A 20544-nucleotide genomic window follows, 5' to 3' on the forward strand; every position below is an offset into this window, starting at 1 on the left:
TAGCATTCCCATTGCAAGACCTATTCTGCCACAAATGCAAGCATCTCAGAGCTGTCCCAGGACTGCTGTAACATACATGCAGCTGCACTGCACCTCTGCTGAAACTGTGAGCAGGAACAGCAGGGACACAACCGCACCCTGTGCTGCCTGCTGATTCTCCATCACCCAGAACGTCTGAAGGAGAAAGGATTTGACTTTTTCCCCTTTCCCGTGCTAGTGGTGGGGCTGCTCAGACGCAGATGTCCCATGTAACCACACCACTGCAAAGTCTCCAAGATGAGGTCACTTTCAGTCTCAGTGCTGGATACCACTTTGCTTTTTCTTTATTTTTTTTTTTTAATTGACACACTGATCATGCATTCTTTTAAACCAGAACTGCTTTCTAATAATGCCTTGATAAAAATCTGTCCTCCAACGGTACTCATCTGTTGAAAGAAAACAATAAAATAAAAGCCACACATGCTTTATCATCAGGTATCGAGAAAGAGAAGGAAGTTGTGAGGCTGGGTGAAATGGTATTTTTTTACCATCTTGCCTGTATTGCTTTATAGCTATTGTTAGGGAACTTGGTGGTTTTGATTGTAGGTGCTATATTTGGGAAGTTTCCTTTTTAGCACTTGGTAAAGGACCACTACATTCATTTCATTCCCAGGTAGGTCTCTCGCCCCCGCTTCCTTTTAAGGTGTTAAATTTGGCAGATATCCTGCATAGCATTTAGAAAACAATTACTTCCAAATGCTAGGAAAGAAACTTGCCAAGTGTAACAACCAAAAAAACCCCAGAAAAAGAAGAAAAAGAGAAAGGAAATAAGAAGGAAAAGGGAAAGATATTAAAAAAAAACAACAACAAAAACCAACAACGAAATTTAGTAAGGACCTTTGTGCAGCTTTATAAGCAATTAAATCCAGTGCTCAGACTGAAGACCACCTCTGATTCAGCCTGGAACTCCTTCGGATGCAATACGGCATTCTCCCTCCCGGTACGCCTTGGGGACAGGGAGGTGCCCAGATGTGCAGGACCTTACATGCATGTCTGCAGAAAGACACCATGCACTGTCTTCAACACTGACACCAACTTCAGTGCAGAGCCTGGGCCAGTGACAGAGCTCTCCGGGAAACATGGCTTGCAGGCACCTCACCCTGCCTCAGCATGCAAGGTTGGTCACCGCTTCTGCATGCTGTGTCCTTTGCAATGCACCTTTTTTCCAATAGCACTGGCCAGAAATGTATGGGGCATCAGGACTTGTGGAATGGGCAAACTTGCAGTTTAAATTTGCAGGAAGAGTGTTGAAAAAAAAAAATCAGCTTTACAGTTTTATTGGTTGATTAGCAAGCTTTCCTTTCTAAATGAAGAATAAAGAATCCCAGTGTCCCTGGCACGCATGCGTAAAATTCACAGAATCATAGAATCAATCATAGACTGGCTTCAGTTGCAGAGGACCATAATGATCATCTAGTTTCAACCCCCCCTGCTATGTGCATTCACAGAATTCACAGCACTGATACTCACTGTGAAGTTTAGGTTAGCACCAAAGTAAGCTCACTCTTTGTAAATAGGTATTATAAATTAAACATCTAGATTTTTTTGTCTACCTGGATGAATCATTTACAAGTTTAAAATAAAGAGAAAGAAAATCAATTAAAAACTAAAATTATGACGTCTCCTTAATATCTAGAACCTCACTGAAAACTAACATTTCTGCTGAAGATACATGAATGAAGTCTCATCAACTTACAGAGAAAACTCCTGCTTCTGGGCCAGGTTAACAGTCAGAGAAGAGATGAGAGCACAAGGAAGAAAGAGAAAAGGGAAAGAAGAATGATAAAAACAAAAAATACAGCCCAGGCAAATGATACTAGTGACAGCCTGGAAAATCGATCTGTACTACTTTTCACATTCTACTTACATTTATAAAATGACTACAGCACAGTAGCCTAAGTGTTTGTTGAAAATGTTTGACAATAGATTATGTGTCACATTTGTCCCACATCACAGAATGTTTTAGGTTGGAAGGGACTACTCAGGATATCGGTCCTACCCCCTGCTTCTAGTAGGATCCCCTACAGCACATCGCCCAGGATCTCATCCAGGTAGGGTTTGAGTATCTCTATAGAAGGAGACCTCACAACCTCTCTGGGCAGCGTGTTCCAGTGCTCTGTCACCTCACAGAGGAAGTGAAGAAGTTCAAAGCTAACAAGAAAAATTGGGCAGTGAGAAAACAAGGACAACGATATTGGTTCAGTCCAACAATCCTTCTGGTCACATCTGCAATAACAGCCATAATTGAGCACAGAAGAGCCATTTCCCCAATATTTTCCCAGCCTCTTGCTAGTTGAGGACTTCCTGAGTGCCTGATACCCTCAACAGAGCTCACAAGTAGTTGTTCATCTTCTTCTTGAACTCATGCAAACTTTTTGGGTTCCTAACAAATTTGGACATTCATTTTTGGGGGGACAGAAGCAATACTGAGCACTGAACTTATTTTCTTGGAATTATCTTTGATGCTCAGATCTCATTTCACTAGCCACACACAACTGTAATTGTTTTGCCCAAGGTCTAGCAGTTCACATTTATCTACAAGGAATTTTATTCATCTTTCTATTATTTAGTGGCTTGTCTCATAAGGTCCTTGCACAGTTCTTCACAGTCTGCCCTTGCTGCTATTCGGCTCATTCTCTGCGTCATTTATGAATAATTTGCTAATTTAAATCGCTAATCTGAAATATCTTCCATTCAAATGGAAACCACCTAGGAAAATGATTCTGCAGAGTTATTCCAATGAAGCTATTTGAAGAAAGTGAGGTTAGAATAATGGAAAATTCCTAGAAGAAAATCCTTCTATTGCAGAAGAAATAAGCAGACAGGAGATGTTGGCATGCTTATCAAAGAAGGAGATTCTGCTGACTGCTAATTTCAGCAAGCTCAGAAGAGCTCTCCAGTCTCCGAAGGTGGAAGGGACTCTGTCACATACAAAGAAACTGCTCCTGAGGAGGAGAAAATAAGCTGACAAAGGAGTTAGCATAACTGTCAGAGAGAGGGGCAAAACAAGGGGCAAAACTCCAAAAGTGAAGTTATTATTTTACCATTATAATTACGAGTTCAAAAACTCGAACGCAGCTGCTTCAGAAAACATCTTGATAATGTTTTTGTGCTGCTTGCTTCATCTGCCGTGTCTGGGAATGGTTTAAATTGCCAGGGGGAATGAGGCCCTGGTGAGAACGCGCATCGGGTATCAGAAGCGGTGCCAGCGACGGCAGGACGGCCTCGTGCATCTCCCTGGAAGAGGCACCAAACAGGCAGGCTGTGTTAGGAAGTTCTACAAAGAGCCAAAGTGAGAGACACACACATATATAATTTTAAAGCAATAATGTTATTCTAAAAGCAGAGCTCTCCAAACATAGCAAAAGATCATATTTTTCATTGAATACTAAATACACATGAAAGTCAAACTGTAAAACAATGTTAAAATTATACTGGCAACTTGCTTGCCAGACTTCTTTTTTTAATAACTTACAAAATTAATACGATGTTTAAACTACCAGTGGGATCAACTTTATTTGTATCTGAAATGTAGTTTGAGACTGTTCAGCAAAGAAACACGTTAACAGTTTAGAGTGGGAAATAAAGAATATTTCTTAAGGTGAAAAAATTAATAAAATCACCATTTACAACCCAAATTCTGCACCTCAAACTAATATTAATTAGCTTTGTTCTGAGCATCCCGTGGGATCTTCTCAAGAAGTGGCAAGGACCCCCACTTTCCTTGGATTTTTCAACATGTTAGTAGCAAACAGAACAAAAAGAGAATGTGATAGCCAACTCCTTTGCTTGTGAGTTTTTTGAGCAATAAATCCATTTTCTGCTTTTTTATGTGCCAGATGTACTGAAAAAGGCCTGAGGATCCACACAGATTAACACCGACTATTAGACTAAACATCATAGTTAATAAAGAATACAAAATACATATATAATAAATCTTGAGCTATGAAGCATAACGTGCAACAGGAATACCTGCCTAGCTCAGGAACAAAGTGCAAGATGCTTTGAATACAAAGCTAATGTGTGGTTCTGTACATCATTTCTAATGAGTAATATTATATATGCGCTCTATGAAGCCTTTCCACACCTATTATAAATTTAGATTAAAGGTAGAGCATTGCTTATTATATTACATGGGCTTTTAAAATAGTTTGTAAAATACATGCAGTCCATAAAAATGTGTGGCCTAACAACAAACAACTGCGCTGCTTCTGCACAATTCAGTGCAAACAAGTAAGGGTTTGTTAATTATAGGTAATACAAGTCAGATGTAAACACTGTGAAGCTTACATAAAGCAATTAAATCTAATTTTCTTCTTGTTGAAATAGTGGTTTATTTTCATCAGTTTTTTTTTTTTTTTTAACTTCTATTCATTTCTTCAAATAAATCAGATTAATTTGGTTTGAAATTCCAATAACCTACACCCAAGCCTCCACCATTCTAGTGAAAGCATTTAAGCAGGAAACACTATCAGAATTAATTTCAGCAGTGGAAGCCACAGTAGAAAAAATATGCCAAGAAAGCAGAAAAATATGCCCAAATAGAATGGCTTATAGAAAGCAGGTGTAAGTGGACCTTGCTGGTTCTGGAAAGCTAAGACTCAACTGAAGAATGTACAGGGAGAGTGGTCCTGCCCCTGTCACTGCATCTTTTTCTGCAGGGGTGGGTACCCAATGGTATGTTAGAGCCAGATTGGAGAAAGATGGCCACAGGACTCACACTGGCCATAGCCACATGTATATGGCATGGAACCTGGGCTTCCCAGTCTGGTGACAGCCCTGCTGCTCCCATGGACCAGCATAGCAATTCAGTGTCCGTCCCAGACCAGCCATCAGCTGAAGCTCAGCTGAACGTGAGTGTCGTAGCCTTCCTCGTCTTTACATGAGTAAGGCTAAGGATGCTGCTTTCTTATTTACCCACCTACGTGTTCTGCATGATGGGAAATGTCCCCTGCCTCTCTAGGTCAAACAAAATGTTCATTGATAAATTACAACTTTCACATACTGCCAGAAGCATCTTATTTGCAACCTGCATAACAGACCAAATGCCAGAATTTGTGCTTTCCAACTACAAAAACTTCTACTCATCATCATGCAGTAAAGTTCTCACTTTACTTGCAGAAGGTGTGAGTTACACTAGCGGGTGGAAGAAGTCTATTTTCTCAATTTGGTCACATCTATAAGGTCTCTTTCAATCTCTGTTAAAGTCCGACTGAAAGTGTATGACCAGCTCTAAGCCCATGAAAACCAAAACGGTCAAAGTTGCCAATGTGAGTTCCAGTTGGACATTTAAAGCACATTATGAGGTTAAACATCTAGAGTCATTTCCACCCATTTCTTTATTTGCACCATGAGCACCTTATGAATGACATCAAGCATGCAGCTGTGCCTTCAGCCACCTAAATACTTTGGAAGTCTGACCCATGGTGACCAGAGATATCAACAGCCTACTAACTGTAAGTTCACTTCAAACCACGTGTGATGCTGTATTTACCTACCAGCGATGCCAGCTTTTTTTCCAATTCCTCTGCTACATCCTTTGCCTCTCACCTCTCCACAGGTGACCATGGGCCCCATTCCATCCCCTGTGCAGCTCCGTGTCCCTGTCCAGTGCCAGAGGCAGAAGGCACTGCCTGTGGGATGTCACCACCCATGCTGGGCATGGGGCGGAGGCTCCGATCAGAACCTCTGCTTCAGCCCACAGTCACTTCTTACGAAACTGAAAGCTCACTAATCAGTCTTTGCCAGATTTGGACAATTGGTGTGAATGTTACAGGGGAAGAGAAAGCCATTATTGTGAGACCGTCTGTAGAACTCCCATTTCACTGGGAAACAATGCTAAAAAATGTTTGTAAACGATGGTTTGTTCAACTTTGTCATATTTCTTGCTTGACAGATAATATTCCGTTCCTCTATTTCTGCCAAACTGTTTCCATGAAAATGAATTCAGTAACTCAGCATTTTTAACATCATAAAAAACTGAAAACTTAGGGCTTAGAAACCATAGTAAATAGGTTCTGCTCTCAGAACTACACAAAGATGCATTATGTGCTTCTGGTGAGCAAAAATATACCAAGTTCAGCCAAACAGCAGTATTCAGTTTCCATTCTCCATGTTTCAAAACTGTATTGGCTAATGAGAGTAGCTTCTACGGACTTATATGAAAAATAGAACAAAACAAAACAAGCAAAGAACACAGCTGAAGTTACTTAAGCCATTAAGTTGTCCTGGACCTGTCCTTTGTCAAAAGCCACAGTTCTTACCAATTTGCTTATCCAAATGCCTTGCAAACTTCTTCACTGTCACCGTTAGAATAAAACTGTAGTAAAGTTGCGCTGGCTGCAGTAACACCAAGCATGAAAAAACATAGAATCATAGAATGGCCTGGGTTGAAAATGACTACGATGATCATCTAAATTCAAACCCTCTGCCATGAGAAGAGTCACCAACCACTAGACCAGGCTGCCCAGAGCCACAACCAGCCTGGATGAGGCAGACAGTAGATAGTTTTCACTGCTATAGCATTATTTTCATAATTTGCTATAAAATATGATTTGCTGTTACATTTATCCAATAATGTTACAAATAAATTGCAATAAATATTTCAGACTAAAGGAAAAAGTAAAGAATGTACTGTGTTAAGGTCCTGAACACAGTGCTTCTCTTTCCTTTGAGAACCACATAACCTAGAAGCTAAAAGCAATAAGTTCATTCACATGACATCACACAGTCCTTCTCAACGTGTGGATGATAAAAATCTCAAGCCTCAGTAATTGAAGCGAGAAACTTCAGGAATGAGGCCAGCTGCCCTAAGCGGCAGTAGGTGTGACTTGCTATGGAAACAACACAGGAAGGACAGAGAAACAACCTGGAGCTGGAAAAGCTTTAAAAAGAGTACAAAGTACCCAGCTCTGGCCTCCTTGATTTTAAGGACTTTACACAGAGTTTCCTTTCTTGTAATTACAAAGGGCTTCCTCCTAGCTCACTGTGTTATATGGGGAGCTGTGGACACGCACACCCACCTCACTGGCCAGGAGCTCACCATAGTGATTTTTCCGGGGTGTTGGCATGGGGCAGCCTTCAACCTTCACTGCCCACGCAGGAGATCGCCCTACACGCCATAGGATGGCTCAAGAGCTCTCACACCATCAGATCTGGTCACACCTCGGTCTAAAGCCTTTTCCGTCCTGAGAAAGATATCTTGTCCTGATTCATAGAAACTGAAGGTAAACTTCTTGCTAAAGTTCCCATGGTCGTGAAGTGGGGTTAGCACTTGGAGACAGTGGGAAAGGATGCTGTGCCACAAAGAGTTTAAAAAATATGAAATAGCATGAAAAGCATGCAGACATTTGAGAAATCAGTGTTAAGTGATGATTGCTGTTTCCGAACGCACACCAAAAGATGAAAAGTAGAAAAGAAAGGAAGGAAAACTCAAGCCTCTTAATCCTGCTTTATCTCTTAATTTTATACCTCTCCCTCTCTCTAAATCTAGAAGAAAAGTTTATTTTGAGCAATAACATTATGGATACTGTACCTAAATCATTGAATGAAAGACACAGAGAAAATAGCAGAGGACACAGGAGGCCCCCAGCTTACAGCTGATTCAAAGAACTTTTCCAATGACCTCCAAAGAAGTACAAACTCTGATGCCGAGGAGCCTTCCCCTTACTTTGCACACAGTGATGGGAGTTGCAAGGCAGAGCCTTACAGTGAGCCACTTCCTATTCCTTCCTAAACTTTTCATGACTCAGTTTACATGCAGATAATGAAGTAAATCAGAAGCGAAACATCGAGCCTGGAATAAATAACACAGCTGATGGGAACCAGTGATTTAGTCTATGCTTCCAAGACTTGTAAACATTGCTATCGATGCTATTACGCATTCTGTAAGAGGGTATTGCCTGGGAGCTGAAGATTGCTGAACCATTCACAAAGAGTAATCTGTATTTTTTCCAAGTTTGTTCAAGGGTACAAAGAGTTTTGTGTTTTACTTCACACTGAAATTTAGAGTAGGACAAGAAATATGGTCTGGGGGTATCCAGAGCAGCTTTCAGAAGGCAGCTGCCCCTATGAGCTGCAGCCCTTGTGTAGAGGCATTTCCATGTACATTGCCCTCCCGCCCCATGTTTTCTGCTGCAGACAGCCTACCTGCTCCGTGGCTGCTCTGTGATCCTATAGCTACACTCATTATGGTTCATGCTTACACAGCCTTTGGCAGAGAACAAACAGCTCTAATCTGGAAATTGTTTCGTAGGGACTTTCCACACACCACATTCTCTTTTTAGAAAGAGAGGAGAATTATACTTCTCATGGCGCTGAATGACTGATTGCTCTCCTTACAGCCTTAGTTTTGTTTTATAAAAAGACTATGGAAAGTGTGAGCATTCCAAGGCAGCAACTGTCCAGCGCTGCTCCTAATGCATTTTGCTAGTGCATATGTAATCATGAAAGTGTTTTGCAGCTCAAAGTCAATGCGAACGACTCCAATTTAAACACAACACCACGTTCCTTAGAGCCTAAAAGAAAACCGCCTTAACGATATATTTTAATAATTAAAGAAAACTTTGTGATAGAAGGAGTCTATAGAATAGTTGATTTAAAGAACACGGTTTTTGCATCAGAAAATAATCTGGGCTCCAAACAGCGATCACCTCGCTATCAGCCCCTTCCTCGGAAAAGCTCAGGTGTGCGGGTCAGCGGGCCGGACGTGCGGACGCCTGCGAAGCGCCCAGCCCCGCCGCCTCGCTCGGAGGGAAAGGAGCCGAGAGGATGCTCCTCGCACCCTTCCTTCTCCGGCCCACCTGGAGGCGGGCGGCGGCGCCGGGGCCGTGCCGGGATACCTCGGCAGCTCCGAGCCGAGCTCCCGAGCCCCGACACCCCCCCGCACCCTCCCGCGGTCGCCCCTCCCCGCCGCGCTGCGCACCCGCGGAGCCGCCGCCTCCCGCCCGCACCTGAGTGCGGGCAGCACCGGGCCCCGGCTCGACGCGGCGCGGTTCTCACTTACTCCGCGGGGCCTCCGTGGCGGCGGCGCGGGCCCGGCGGTGCCCCGGGCGCGGCGGTGAGTAGCGAGGAGCCGCGCTGGGCGGGCGGGGAGGGGTTTGGGGGAGGCGGCGGTGGGGAAACTTCCCCGAGCGGAGCGGAGCGCAGCGCAGCTCGGTCGCCCGCCTCCTCTCCTCCTCCCGCTGCCGCCGCCGCCTCGCCCGGCGGCAGCACCGCGCCTGCCCGGCTGCCTGCGGCTCGTCCGGCGCACCCAGAGCGCCGTGCGCCTGGCCGCGCTTTTTGTTATTATTTGATTTTTTATTTTTAAAAGGGACGTGAGGGTTTTTCTGTTTGGTTTGTTTTGTTTGTTTGTTGTGGGGTTTTTTTTCTTTTTTGTTTGTGTTTTTTGAGGCGGGGGAGGATAGGCACGAAAAGATCTCGGCTTCCTGCAGTGTTTAGCAGGGAAAAAAAGGGCTGCTTGGCCAAGCTGGGCAATCCAGCTGTGCCCTTGGTCCAGCAAGGAGAGGGGTTCTAGGGGAGCTGCGCGGTGCTGCGTGCCCCACCTAACCCGGGGACCTCGCGTTAGGTCTGAATTGAGCGCATCGTCATCCCCTCCTCGTTACCTGTGAGGGGAGAAAGCATGGCTCCGGGGTGTTGTGTCATGTGCTTCAGGTCGGGAGTTGGTGCAGGGCAGCCGTAAAGCGTTCTCTTTACTTGTTCTATCCCAAGGGTATGAACAGAAAGCTTTTAGCAGGGTCCGTTGTGATAGCATTAGGGGAAATTGGTTTCAAACTAAAAGAGGAAGATTTAGGCTGGACATAAGGAAGAAATTTTTCTCAACATGGGTGGTGAAGCACTGGAGCAGGTTGCACAGAGAGGTGTGGGTGGTGAGCCGTCCCCTGGGGACACTCAAGGCCAGGCTGAGCAGTGCTCTGAGCAATCTGATGTAGCTGTAGGTGTCCCTGTTCACTACAGGGGAGTTGGACTAGATGGACTTTAAGGGTCCCTACAAGCTCAAACGACTCCGTGACTGTACAATTCTAAACTCTAAAGAAGCATGAAGCACTGGGACCTGAGTCTAAAGCAAATGAATGCCCTCTTCAGTTTGATAAGTTTGTCACTAGAGAAGAGCACAACTGCTGCCAGTCTGTACTGTAAATATGAACACTGCAGCCCAGGCTTTATTCTCCTTTTCTTCATTCTTAAACCAGAAGGTGTGCTCCCCTAGACAAGCTAACAACAACAATAATAAAGTTGCCATTGCTTCAAGCTCCTCCACTTAATTCAAACACTTCCTTGCCTTCCATACCTACCCTTTATCTATTTTCCTTTTTCAGCTCTTCACACCCATAGACCAAATTCAGAAAGTACAAAGCATCTCTCTACTTGTAGAGGAAGTAAGGTGCTGTCCCCGCAGTGATCTTCCTTCACCACAGGTGCACCAGCATTGCCACTGAAATCAAAAGAGTATTTTACTGTGTGTCCCGAAGGACCTCAATCAATTGAAATCAATTATTTCTTCTTAACAAAGATATAGTTTTCCCCCAGTTGTTTCTTCTTTGATGTAGCAATCCTGGGCTATACCAACAGAGACAAAGTGCAGATTTTTTTTTTTAAAGTAAGTAGACCCACTAGGCCATGTTATTATTTATACGAGCATAGACTTTTAATTTTCATGAAACTATTTCTAGTTCACCACAATTTTAAGATATTAAAGAAAGGTTACACTAATTCCCATTAAATTGAGTAATCAGACTCACCTTGGCCCATGACAATAGGCTATAGTAAGAAGCAGCAGATTGTGCTGCCTCAGGTGAGCTTTTTCTTGCTGTGGTCAAGCAGATTAGTTTGCCCTAACGCACCTGCGGGGAGGATGTAATCTGTGGGTAGTAAAAGAGTGGTCCATAGACTAGAAGACACTTAAGTGAGGATGAAGTCATAGGTCCACCTGCTCCCTTCTGGTGGAGTGTGAAATGGATAAGAGCACAAACGGGTCAATAGAAATCTCAGAAGCAAGAAAGAGAATGGGACGTGTAACATAATTTCTCCTGTGCTCATGAAGCAGCCTAAATTCCACACTGTACAGAGAAGTCTCTTGAGAACCTTTGACAACCTTTGACTGAGGTTGAGTACTTACACTGTGATCGTTACAGGTATAAGCCCATTTATTAAAGTGAAGGAATGGACCTCCTTCCAGCTGCCCCAGACAATATGGTGATGAGAATTTCACATTTGCTAAGAACTGACTAGCAGTGTTTCTGTTGGCCTTCTGTAGGTTTTTGAATTGTTCATGTAAGAAGGGTCAAGTGAAACCTATATAATTTTTAGGCTCAGAGTAGAAGAACCATCATAAATAGCATTCATAGTAGGTGATCGATAAATGTGGGCTATGGGCTAAAATGTTTAAGACAAGATGTTTAAAATAGCATTCGCATTGCCATCCTGTTTCCTAGAGTCCAATCTCAGGAGCTTCCAGCATCTACCGCTTCCACTGGGGTAGCAATGAGTTGTGCTCTCCCGTGCCCAAAGCTGTCAGCTCACCTGCTGAAGTCATCCCCTTATCTGTGGCAGAAACCTCCAAATCATTACATGGCTTATACAGCTCTATCTAAAAACGGTTCAGGGCTTTCTCATGCAGCTAAAGAATTTCAGGAGGAATAGTAAGAAAACATATTTGAACTGACTAACTCCAAGTCCTGAAGCTGCAATATCTTTGAGAACTGACAGGAGCTCCAAGGTGAACGGTTCTCTCTCTGTTGTTCTTTCACTCCTCAAAGCAACCGCCTCTCCAGACCCAAGAGCTCCTGGCAGGTATGATGAATGGCAAACCCTAATGAAGGGTCTGGTTTGGCTGGAAGCGTCAGGACTTAGCACGCTGTACAAATTCTCATCTGAAATGGGAGAATCAGGAGCCAATTTCTGAAACATAATTTATTCCAGACACTAGCTGGAATAAACAGCATTCTGTAACCTCCTCAGATATTTTGCCAGTAGGGAGCTGTCTTTACACTTCTTTCAACCGAGTCAGTGATCCAAATACAAAATTCATCACTCAAGAACACAATGTGGTTTTACAGACTCGAGGATTTGAGTTCATTACCACGGACATTACTGTGCCCTATCTGGATGTTTTTTCTTCTGTATTAGACCCACAGCATCACGCTGCTTGCCTTGCCCTGAGCAGTAAAACCAGCAGCCCTCGGTCCATCGTGTGGTTTAACTTTCTAGAAGCAACTTGAGCATGTGCTCAGTTTCTAAAATATTCATTGTTTTACTTCAGTGAAGTTTTATCCTGGAAAAGAAGTATAAAAATAGGACCTCTTCACTCAGTAAGTGCTCTCTTGTCTGCCTCAGAGTCTGTTGGTGTCCTTCAGTAACAGAAAGAAAACAGTAATGCCTTTGCCCCCAGACCCCTGCAGCAGCACGTATGCAGCTGTGGCTGGGGATGAGCTGGATTCCAGCTGCCCTGGTGTTGCCGTTCAGAACAAAGGCACTGCCACGAGTGCAAACCTGGGTGCCCATGCCAACACAGCCTGGTGAAATGGAGCTTTCCAGCCCCAAAGATACATGTCATCCTCAGCTTGGTGCCACTAAAAGCAAAGTCCCGCACTGAATTTTTATTAATAGAAAAAATGCAAAGGGAAAACTTTCTGGAGTAGTTTCTGATGAAAGATTTTGGAGGCAGATGCTGCTCTCTCTGAATTCCAATGGATTTGGAGCAATTTTTTCAGTGTCTGTGAAATCATCAACTGCTTTCTAAGATCCAACGTTGCAAACAGCTGCGCTTGTGATTATAATGAGCCTGCTTGTGGAGCTAGGTACAAGTGAGTACACATGAAGTTTCTTTCATGAAACAAACACCTCAAATCAGATTATAGATTATTGTAGAAATCCTATTTTATTGCCTTTTTATAATTTCAGCTCCCTGCTGCTTTTAGTTGTCCCCGCTCTTCTTGATACTCATGAAGACCTTCAAACTGAGCGCTGCATGTGAAATGAAACAGTATCATTTGCTTTGGTCTCTTTAAGAACACAATTCCAGACGAGGTTCTTCAACAGCAAAGGCCTGAAGTTGGAAACCTGCGTGCTTAACAACCACACTGATGGGGCTGAACGGTTTTGAGTGACAACCCGCGTGTTTAAGGTCCTGCAAACACAGCTTTGTGCATCACTCCTGGAAGCTGCCTGGCACAGAGCAGCTACTGCAAATTTGAAACAGCAGTTTCCCAAATTCAGTTTAGTCAAAGGTGCCTTATCTGGAATCTCGGGAAACTTCTTTGTAAATGTGCCTCATTTTCCTGAGAAGGTTATGGCTCCGTTTAACTCCTAGCAGTCCAAGAGGCTGGTCTGTGTAACTTAATCATCTTGTTTACGATCTAAGCCTTGCTTATCTATCATTATTCTATCCTCAGGAAGGTCATAAAAGAAAATTACTCGGTATATTTGAGAAAACTGTGTTCATAAGGAGATGTTCAAATGGTTTTACCATTTTCACCCTCGGATCTCCTTGTAAATATTAACCCACAAGACACGGACGTGTTACAATGATCAGAAAATAAAAGAGTAATGTTGTTCTAATGAACGAAAGGATATAAAGGCATTGCAGCACTCTCACACATCAAGAAGAAAAAAATATATATACATGTCCTCAGCTGGGGAAAAGTTCTTTATCACCTTCTGTGGGTTTGTTTGGGCCTTTTCTGCGCACACTTCTGGGGTTACTCCAGACAGCGAAATCATCGGGAATAAGTTGAAGGAAATGCTGAAGGTTTTCAGGAAATATTCTCCTACAATCTAAGCGAAACTTGTGGGGCAGAGGCAAAAAGTGGTGTTTGTGACACAGAGCTCCGGCGGTACTGCGGGGCCGGGGCTGCTCCATCCGTGCCCTCGGGGTGCGCGAATCCGGCTGTGCTGTGCCCCGATGCTGAGTTGGGCGCTGAGTGCTTTGACGGGACTTCCCGGCCTGAGGCCCTTCAGTTGTTTTAATTGGGATTTGGGGTTGTGTTTTGTTTTGTTGTTGTTTTTTGTTTTTGTTTTTGTTTTTTTTTGCATAGAGGACACGAGGTGGGGCTGGGCCAATCCGGGGTGTTGCAGCGGTGATCTCCTGCAGCACCTCGAGGGTGCCGCGGGAAGGCTCTCGGGGCTGTTCCTTGAGCGCTGCCATCGGGGGGTTTTGATGCCCAGGAGAAAACTGGGACGTCAAAAAGGATGGGGAAAAAAAAAACAAAAAGAAACAAAAAAAAGACGCACCCTCCCAACAAAACAAATACAACAAAACCAGGCAAACAACAACAAAACACCCCGCAACCTTTCGTCTATAAACCGACTCATTGCTGCTGCGTAATAGCCTCTTAAATACATGCAGCTGACGTGACTTTGTCCCTTTCACTGTTTGCAGTGTCTAAATGTAGCAATTGCCGATGGACGCGTTCGGGCTTTGAAGTTATGGAAATGGCTTCGCAGACATCAGTCGGTACGATAATAGGTTTCATTCTGGCTCGCTCGCTACAAGATGGGAAAATGCCAAAAAACGCAGCTCTCTTCCGGGGTATCTGAAATGTTCGGTCCCTCCTCCGAGAGGCATTTCTGTGGGAGGCCAAGCTCGGAGAGATGAAGGAGTGCATATGTTCAAAATTACGTTTTCGACAGAAATTCAGATCTACCGCTTCGTGTTTAAATGTGAAGTGGGACAGAAGCGAGGGGCGAAGGGGGGTGGGGGGCTCAGCGTGCAGGAAACATCACTGGGAAACCTGGAATGTAGCAGCAAGGATCAAAAGTTAATGGCCTATTTGATGTGAAAAGTGAGCTGGGGATGCCTGAGAGCGAAAAGAGCCGGCGGGACGCACGGCGTCGCCGGTCGGCCCCCGCCCTGCGCAAATTAAGCCAAAAATAGCGCGCAGGTAGGAGCGGCTATCCGCGCTTTGCTCCGGCTGTTTCCCGCGGAGTGGCACCGCGGGTCCCGTAGCACCAGCGGCGATGAGTTGCGCGCAGTGCGCAGAGCGGGGCGGTGCGCGGGGCGGAGCAGCGAGCGCAAACAGCGTGCAGGGGCTGCGCGGCCGTGGGCGGGCAGCGAGCGCAGGAGACGTCAGTCCTGTCCGCACACCGCGTGTGTGAGCTCCTGCCAGCGCCTGATGGAAACGAAGGGTTCAAATGACGCGCAAATAGCGCGGAATTTGAGAGAACTGGGAAAACTCTTGAGGAGGAGACCGTTTGCTTCACACTGTGGACATTGCACCGAGCCATCTTGCTGCTAATAAGGCTGGTCAGAAAATATCAACCGCTGGTTCAACCCAAAGATTTCAGCCACCCCAGTGGGCTTAATGATATTTTTCTAAAAATAACGCGTTCCCTTGTGCCGTTTAATTTTTCCTGCTTTAGCATACGCTTTGAATTAAAACTGTTGACAAGATTGTAACGAAAATACTGATTGATGTAAACATGGCCTGAAACAAATCCACACTTGATTGTTTCTCTGACGATGCTGATTAAAGCCAACCCGCGCCCGGCCGAGGTCTCCGATTTGTCGGGCTGCGGCGGTGCCAGAGTGCGAGGGCCCGCGGTGATGCGCAGAAATGCGGCATATGTTGGAAATGCGGCATTTGTTGGGCTTCCCGAGCGGACTGGAGGAGGCATTAAGACAAGTACACGAGCGCAGTCATTTTCTCCCTCGTTGGTCCCATCCCAGCCTCCAGATTTATTCAACTGTTGAGAGAAGTCTGAAGTCAGCCCATTGCCAGCACTAGAATGAAAAGGCGAAGGAAAGCCAAAGAATGCCTGTGGTCTCTGTAAACTACATTAAATCGCGGGGGTTTTCTATTTAGGTGGATAATGAAGCGCGTAAAACGGTAGATAAAAATCAGTTGCTATGGACTGTCTAGGATTTCGTCTGTTTTTATTAATTTTCATAGGAGATTTGAAGATTTAAGGGATATCTGCGCTACGAGCGGGCGCTGCGGCTGAGCTCACCCTCCGGGGACAGCCTCGGAGGCAGCCTTGTGCCACCGCCCCGCCGCCGGGAGCGCTCAGCCCGCGTCCCCCCGGCCCCTTCCCTCGCCACGCTTTGCCACCGGGGCCGGGTAGGAAGGGAAAAGTGCCTCTGCGCTCCGTGCAGAACTCCTCGACCCCCGGCTCTGGCGAGCATTTGGGTTGGGGTCCCTCTGGGAATTCTGACTTTTTGGCAGCGGCGCTGCGCGGTCTTTAAATATATTCGCAGAGATACATCTATCATCAGAAATAAGCAAATATAGAGAAGGGGAGGAGGCTGCGTTTTCATTTGGGCACATTCCCGCAACGGCGTCAGCCGAATCCCGGAGCAAAAGCCTCGATCCCCGAGCGACCTCAGCGCTGAAGTCTCTCCGGGCAGCGCTCCTCCTCGGCCGGACCCGTGCGGGATTGCGCGGTTCCGGCTATGCGGGAGCGGGGGGGCAGCGGCCCGGCGGAGCGAGCAGGTGCTCCCGGCTCGCAGGCGCTGCTGTGCCGGCGGGGCTGTGCGGGCTTCGGTGCATTTATTTATTCACTATTTATTTATTTATTTATTTATTTATTTTGCCTTCAGCTGCGTACCGCCCGCAGCCTGAATTCCTCTGCGCAGAACGCAGATTCTTGCTCGTATTCCACTTACCGTGGGGAATACAAACACGAAGATGCATACCTGGTCTAGTGGGAGGTGTCCCTGCCTATAGCAGGAAGCTAGAACTAGATGATCTGAAAGGTCTCTTCCAACCCAAACCAGTCTATGTTTCTATGCGTACGGTTATTTCCAGGCAGCCAATGAATAGGGCTTCAAACCGGGAAGCCTCCTTTGTTCAGCGGAGCGGCTCCCTCAGCTCCCCGTTAGAGGGCTGAGCATCACGGGCACGTCAGCAGCGCAGCTCACGGCGCTCGCATTCTCCGCGCACAATGCGGGCATGGCGTCGGCTGCGGGGTTCTCCTTCAGGTGCCCCTCGGACATGAGAAGCGGCAGCGCAGCGCTCAGCGCACTGTCGGCATCCACTGTCACACCGCTGGCTGGTGGTGGAGGTACCTGCCGGATCAGCGAAGAGGGGGGCTGGGATCCCAACCCACCCTACTAAACTGGCAATCCACAAGCAGTCCAGGTGGCTCCTAGGCTGCGATCTTTATTTAGTTCTTTTTAATTTAATGTTATTTTTATCGCTGTAAATTGTAGTCAGGATCTCAATGGCAGACCCCATTCTTTCATGCAAACGTTGTTTTCTGTTACACTGTGAATAACAGAAGGGACAGTCTCTGTGTTAGGGTGTAAGAATAATATCAAGTCATCATTTGGGGCAACGACCGTGTAACTGTTCAGGGATGGGAGATTTGCGCGGCAGCGTGCAAAGAAAACTAAATCCAACAACAAACAAACAAACAAACAGCAAAACCCCAAAATAAATAAAATGAAGCATCAGTAACAACCAAAGGCAAATATCAATAAACTTTGGAAGGGGGAAGGGGGGGAGGGGGGAGAAGAAGAAGAAGGAAATGCATTTTAAGATCAATCTCGGAGCACTGAGGCATTGTGATGGTACACAGAAAGGGGAACTGTCCCCATCTTTGGGGCACCATCAAACGTTTAAAGAACGGGGGGGGCAGAGGGAACTGAGCGGAGAGAACACCTGTCTGATGCTCATCCGCCACCGCGTCCCGTCCCGTTGTTCGGGATAACAACAAATGTCCCTCCGAAAGCTGCCGAACGCTGCCCTCCCGTGTCCCAACGGTGCGGGCAGAGGTGTAGAACGTTTTACCGTCGCAATTTATTCCCATGTAAGCACCGAGAAATTCAGGGGGGTTCCCGCAGCCGGGATTTGCGGAGCAGTGAGTTTCTCTTTCCCGGCTGCGGGGTGAAACCCACGTGTGATTCGGGGCTGTGCGTGCGTGTCACCGTAGGACTCGACGACGCGGAAAATGCATTGTTTGCTGGGATAATAAACAAGCGTCCTGTGCCAACAGTGCTGGGGGTGCTGCGCTGTGCGTGCGGGGGGGATGCTCGCCTCGGAGCTGCTCAGGTTTCCCGAGCACAGAAAGTCAGTCTGTGTACACTGGGAATCGTCTTGGATAGGAGTTGGGTTGAATTATGTGAATCTAGAGAAGAAGATTAGCGGGACACGCTGTTGAAGGAAAATATAGTGATGCGGAATATAATGGAGGAAGAAAAAAAAACAACCAAACAACAACAACAAAAAAACAACGCCCTGAAATAGTAGTGGCAACGTCTTGGCTCGGGTAAGCAAGGAAACGATTTATCTTCTCCCAGCATCACTTGATGAGCCCATAAAGAGAGCGACCTCGTGCCTTTTCTCGGAGTTTTCCAGCATGCCGCACACACGTCACAGCAGCAAGTTTCGGCAGCTATTGCCAGCGCTCGCCTTGGTTTCCCTCAAGTGAAAAAACGCGTCTTGAAGTGGGAAATGTGCCATTGGCTAACCACAGTCAGAGATGTCAGCTGGGATAAACGGCATTGTTAATTCCTTCAAGCTCCATCTGTGGAAATGATAAAGTGCAGCCATTATGGAAGACTGCGAGGTTAAATTAATTAGGTCCCTCCATTATGCTGCAGCCTTCTGAAGATGATTGCTATTTCCCTCTTTAATGCCATTATTCCTAGATGTCTCTGGCAGCTGATGCAATTAAAGCGGGCATAATGCAGATTTAACCTCACAAATGACACTTTGCCCCACGCGCGCTTGGATGGCGCACGCAAGGGCTCGAGCTGCGCCCAGTAAACATCTGATGGAACCTTAAAAAAAAACAAAAAACAACCCACCGAACGAACCCGTGCGCATTTGGATCCTTTTCTTCTGCGAATTCTTGGATCAATACTTTTGTTTCGTGTTTTCATGTTCTCAGCAATGTTCAGGGATCCAGTTACAAACCCTTGCCAGTAAGAAAGAAAATATGCCCCGCTGCGCGCCCTCCTAAACACTTCTTAGAAATCGTGTTTTCTTTTCGTTTGGAATGACAATTCGCTCTGCCAGCCCTGCCCCGTCGAGGGAGCCCACGGACCGAGAGCTGAGCGTTCCGTTCCTCCCCGCCCCGCCCCTCCCCGCCGCTCCGCACCGCTCCCGGCCGCGCTCCCGGAGACGCACGGCGGGGTCGGGGCCGCAGGCGCGGGGTCGGGGCTCCGCTCCCACCGTGCGCCCTCCGGGAGCGCCTCCGCCGCGCTGCGGTCTTTTGGTTTTTTATTGTTTGCGTTTTATTTTTAAGGAAGAAGCGTGGTTGGTTTTTTTTTCTTTTTTTTTTTTCCTTTTTTTTTTCTTTTCCTTGGAGCCTTTGCAGTCCTTCATGGGTCATTATGGCTTAATGCAATTAACGTAACCTTTTGTAACCCAATCGCGAGTACTTCCAGGACAAATCTTTAAACAGATCGCTAGTCGTAAAACAAGTTACAGTGTCTGGAACTCGGACGGTGCTCTTCGCGCCGATGCTTTCAGCTTCTCCTCCTCCCTTCCTCCTCCCCTCCCTCTGTCCTTTGCCTCTCGCATCTCGGGTTTATGGGGTTTGTTGAAGCGCTGCCTGGCGTTACTCTTCCCCATCCCCAACGGCCCTGCGTCGGGGCCGCGGAGGCCTCCTGGTGCTGCAGGACCACCGTCGGCAGCAGCCCGCGGGCGGCTCACGGCTCTCATTGCTGCGCTGCCCCCAGGCGCGATGGGGCGGGGAAGCTCTGTGCTGCTGGGGGCCAAAGAGTGACTGGAAAACAGGCCGAACAGCCCTTGCGGCTATAATATTTGTTTGTTTCCTTGTCTGTTGTTTGTTTTGCTTTTCCCCTTGGGATAAAATGCCTTTTTAATTTTTTTTCTTTCCTCCTTCTCCTCCCCCACCCCTTCCCCCCCCTCTCTTTGGGAAGTAAATCCAGGAGGTGTATTGAGATTTGGCCAAGTATCATGCAAATAACGTATAGGTTGATCAAGGATGAAGTGGATCCTACCCCCAGTCCTTGACATATCTCTGTAGGTCTCTGCTATGTAGATTGAAGCCACACAACCTATACCAAAAGAGGCCCGGCTCACTGCTCTGGTACCCAGTAAATATAAATGGAATGAAAAAGGTTGGAAATAAATCATATAAGAGCTCTGCATTCAGGGAATGATATCTCAATACTTCTAACTATCAGATTCTGCTTGGATAGATTATTTAATCTACCTCCATAATTTCCCCAATTGTATGTGTAAAATGGGTCTTGTCCTGACTGCAGTTTTACAGCCAAGTTGTAACTTGTGTCCCTACAGTTAACCCTGAGAAACTATGGTCCCTCCCTGGGTGTGACAGCACAGGACAGTGAGTTGCAATGTCACCAGGTGCTTGTGCCACATCTTGGGCAGAAAGCCCTTACAAAGTGTCATTTTTATTGTCCTGCATTGAACTTTTTTACGGAGCAGGAGGTGCGCTTGCAGGTGAGTGTTACGAAGATGTATTTTCCTAAGAGTCTGTAACAGAGATTGCTTAAAAGATCCCAGCTGCATGGGTTTGAGGGAAAACGGAATCGCTGTGCTTGGTCTGTCTTTGAAGGGACCGGCAGCTTTCTAA

At 46.2% G+C, this 20544-nt stretch overlaps 1 protein-coding gene across 1 annotated transcript in view; it reads right to left on the bottom strand.

The window, feature by feature from the left end:
- The window catches only part of EYA1 (EYA transcriptional coactivator and phosphatase 1), a 159967-nt gene extending 150699 nt beyond the window's left edge, over positions 1-9268 (bottom strand). The window contains exon 1 of the mRNA XM_085221271.1: positions 9044-9268. The gene's annotated coding sequence lies outside the window, so the exon portion shown is untranslated. The remainder of the gene's footprint in view (positions 1-9043) is intronic.
- Between the last annotated feature and the right edge of the window lie 11276 nt (positions 9269-20544).

The sequence above is a fragment of the Meleagris gallopavo genome, chromosome 3, assembly GCF_905368555.1.
Source record: "Meleagris gallopavo chromosome 3, MGAL_WU_HG_1.1, whole genome shotgun sequence".
Taxonomy (NCBI): domain Eukaryota; kingdom Metazoa; phylum Chordata; class Aves; order Galliformes; family Phasianidae; genus Meleagris; species Meleagris gallopavo.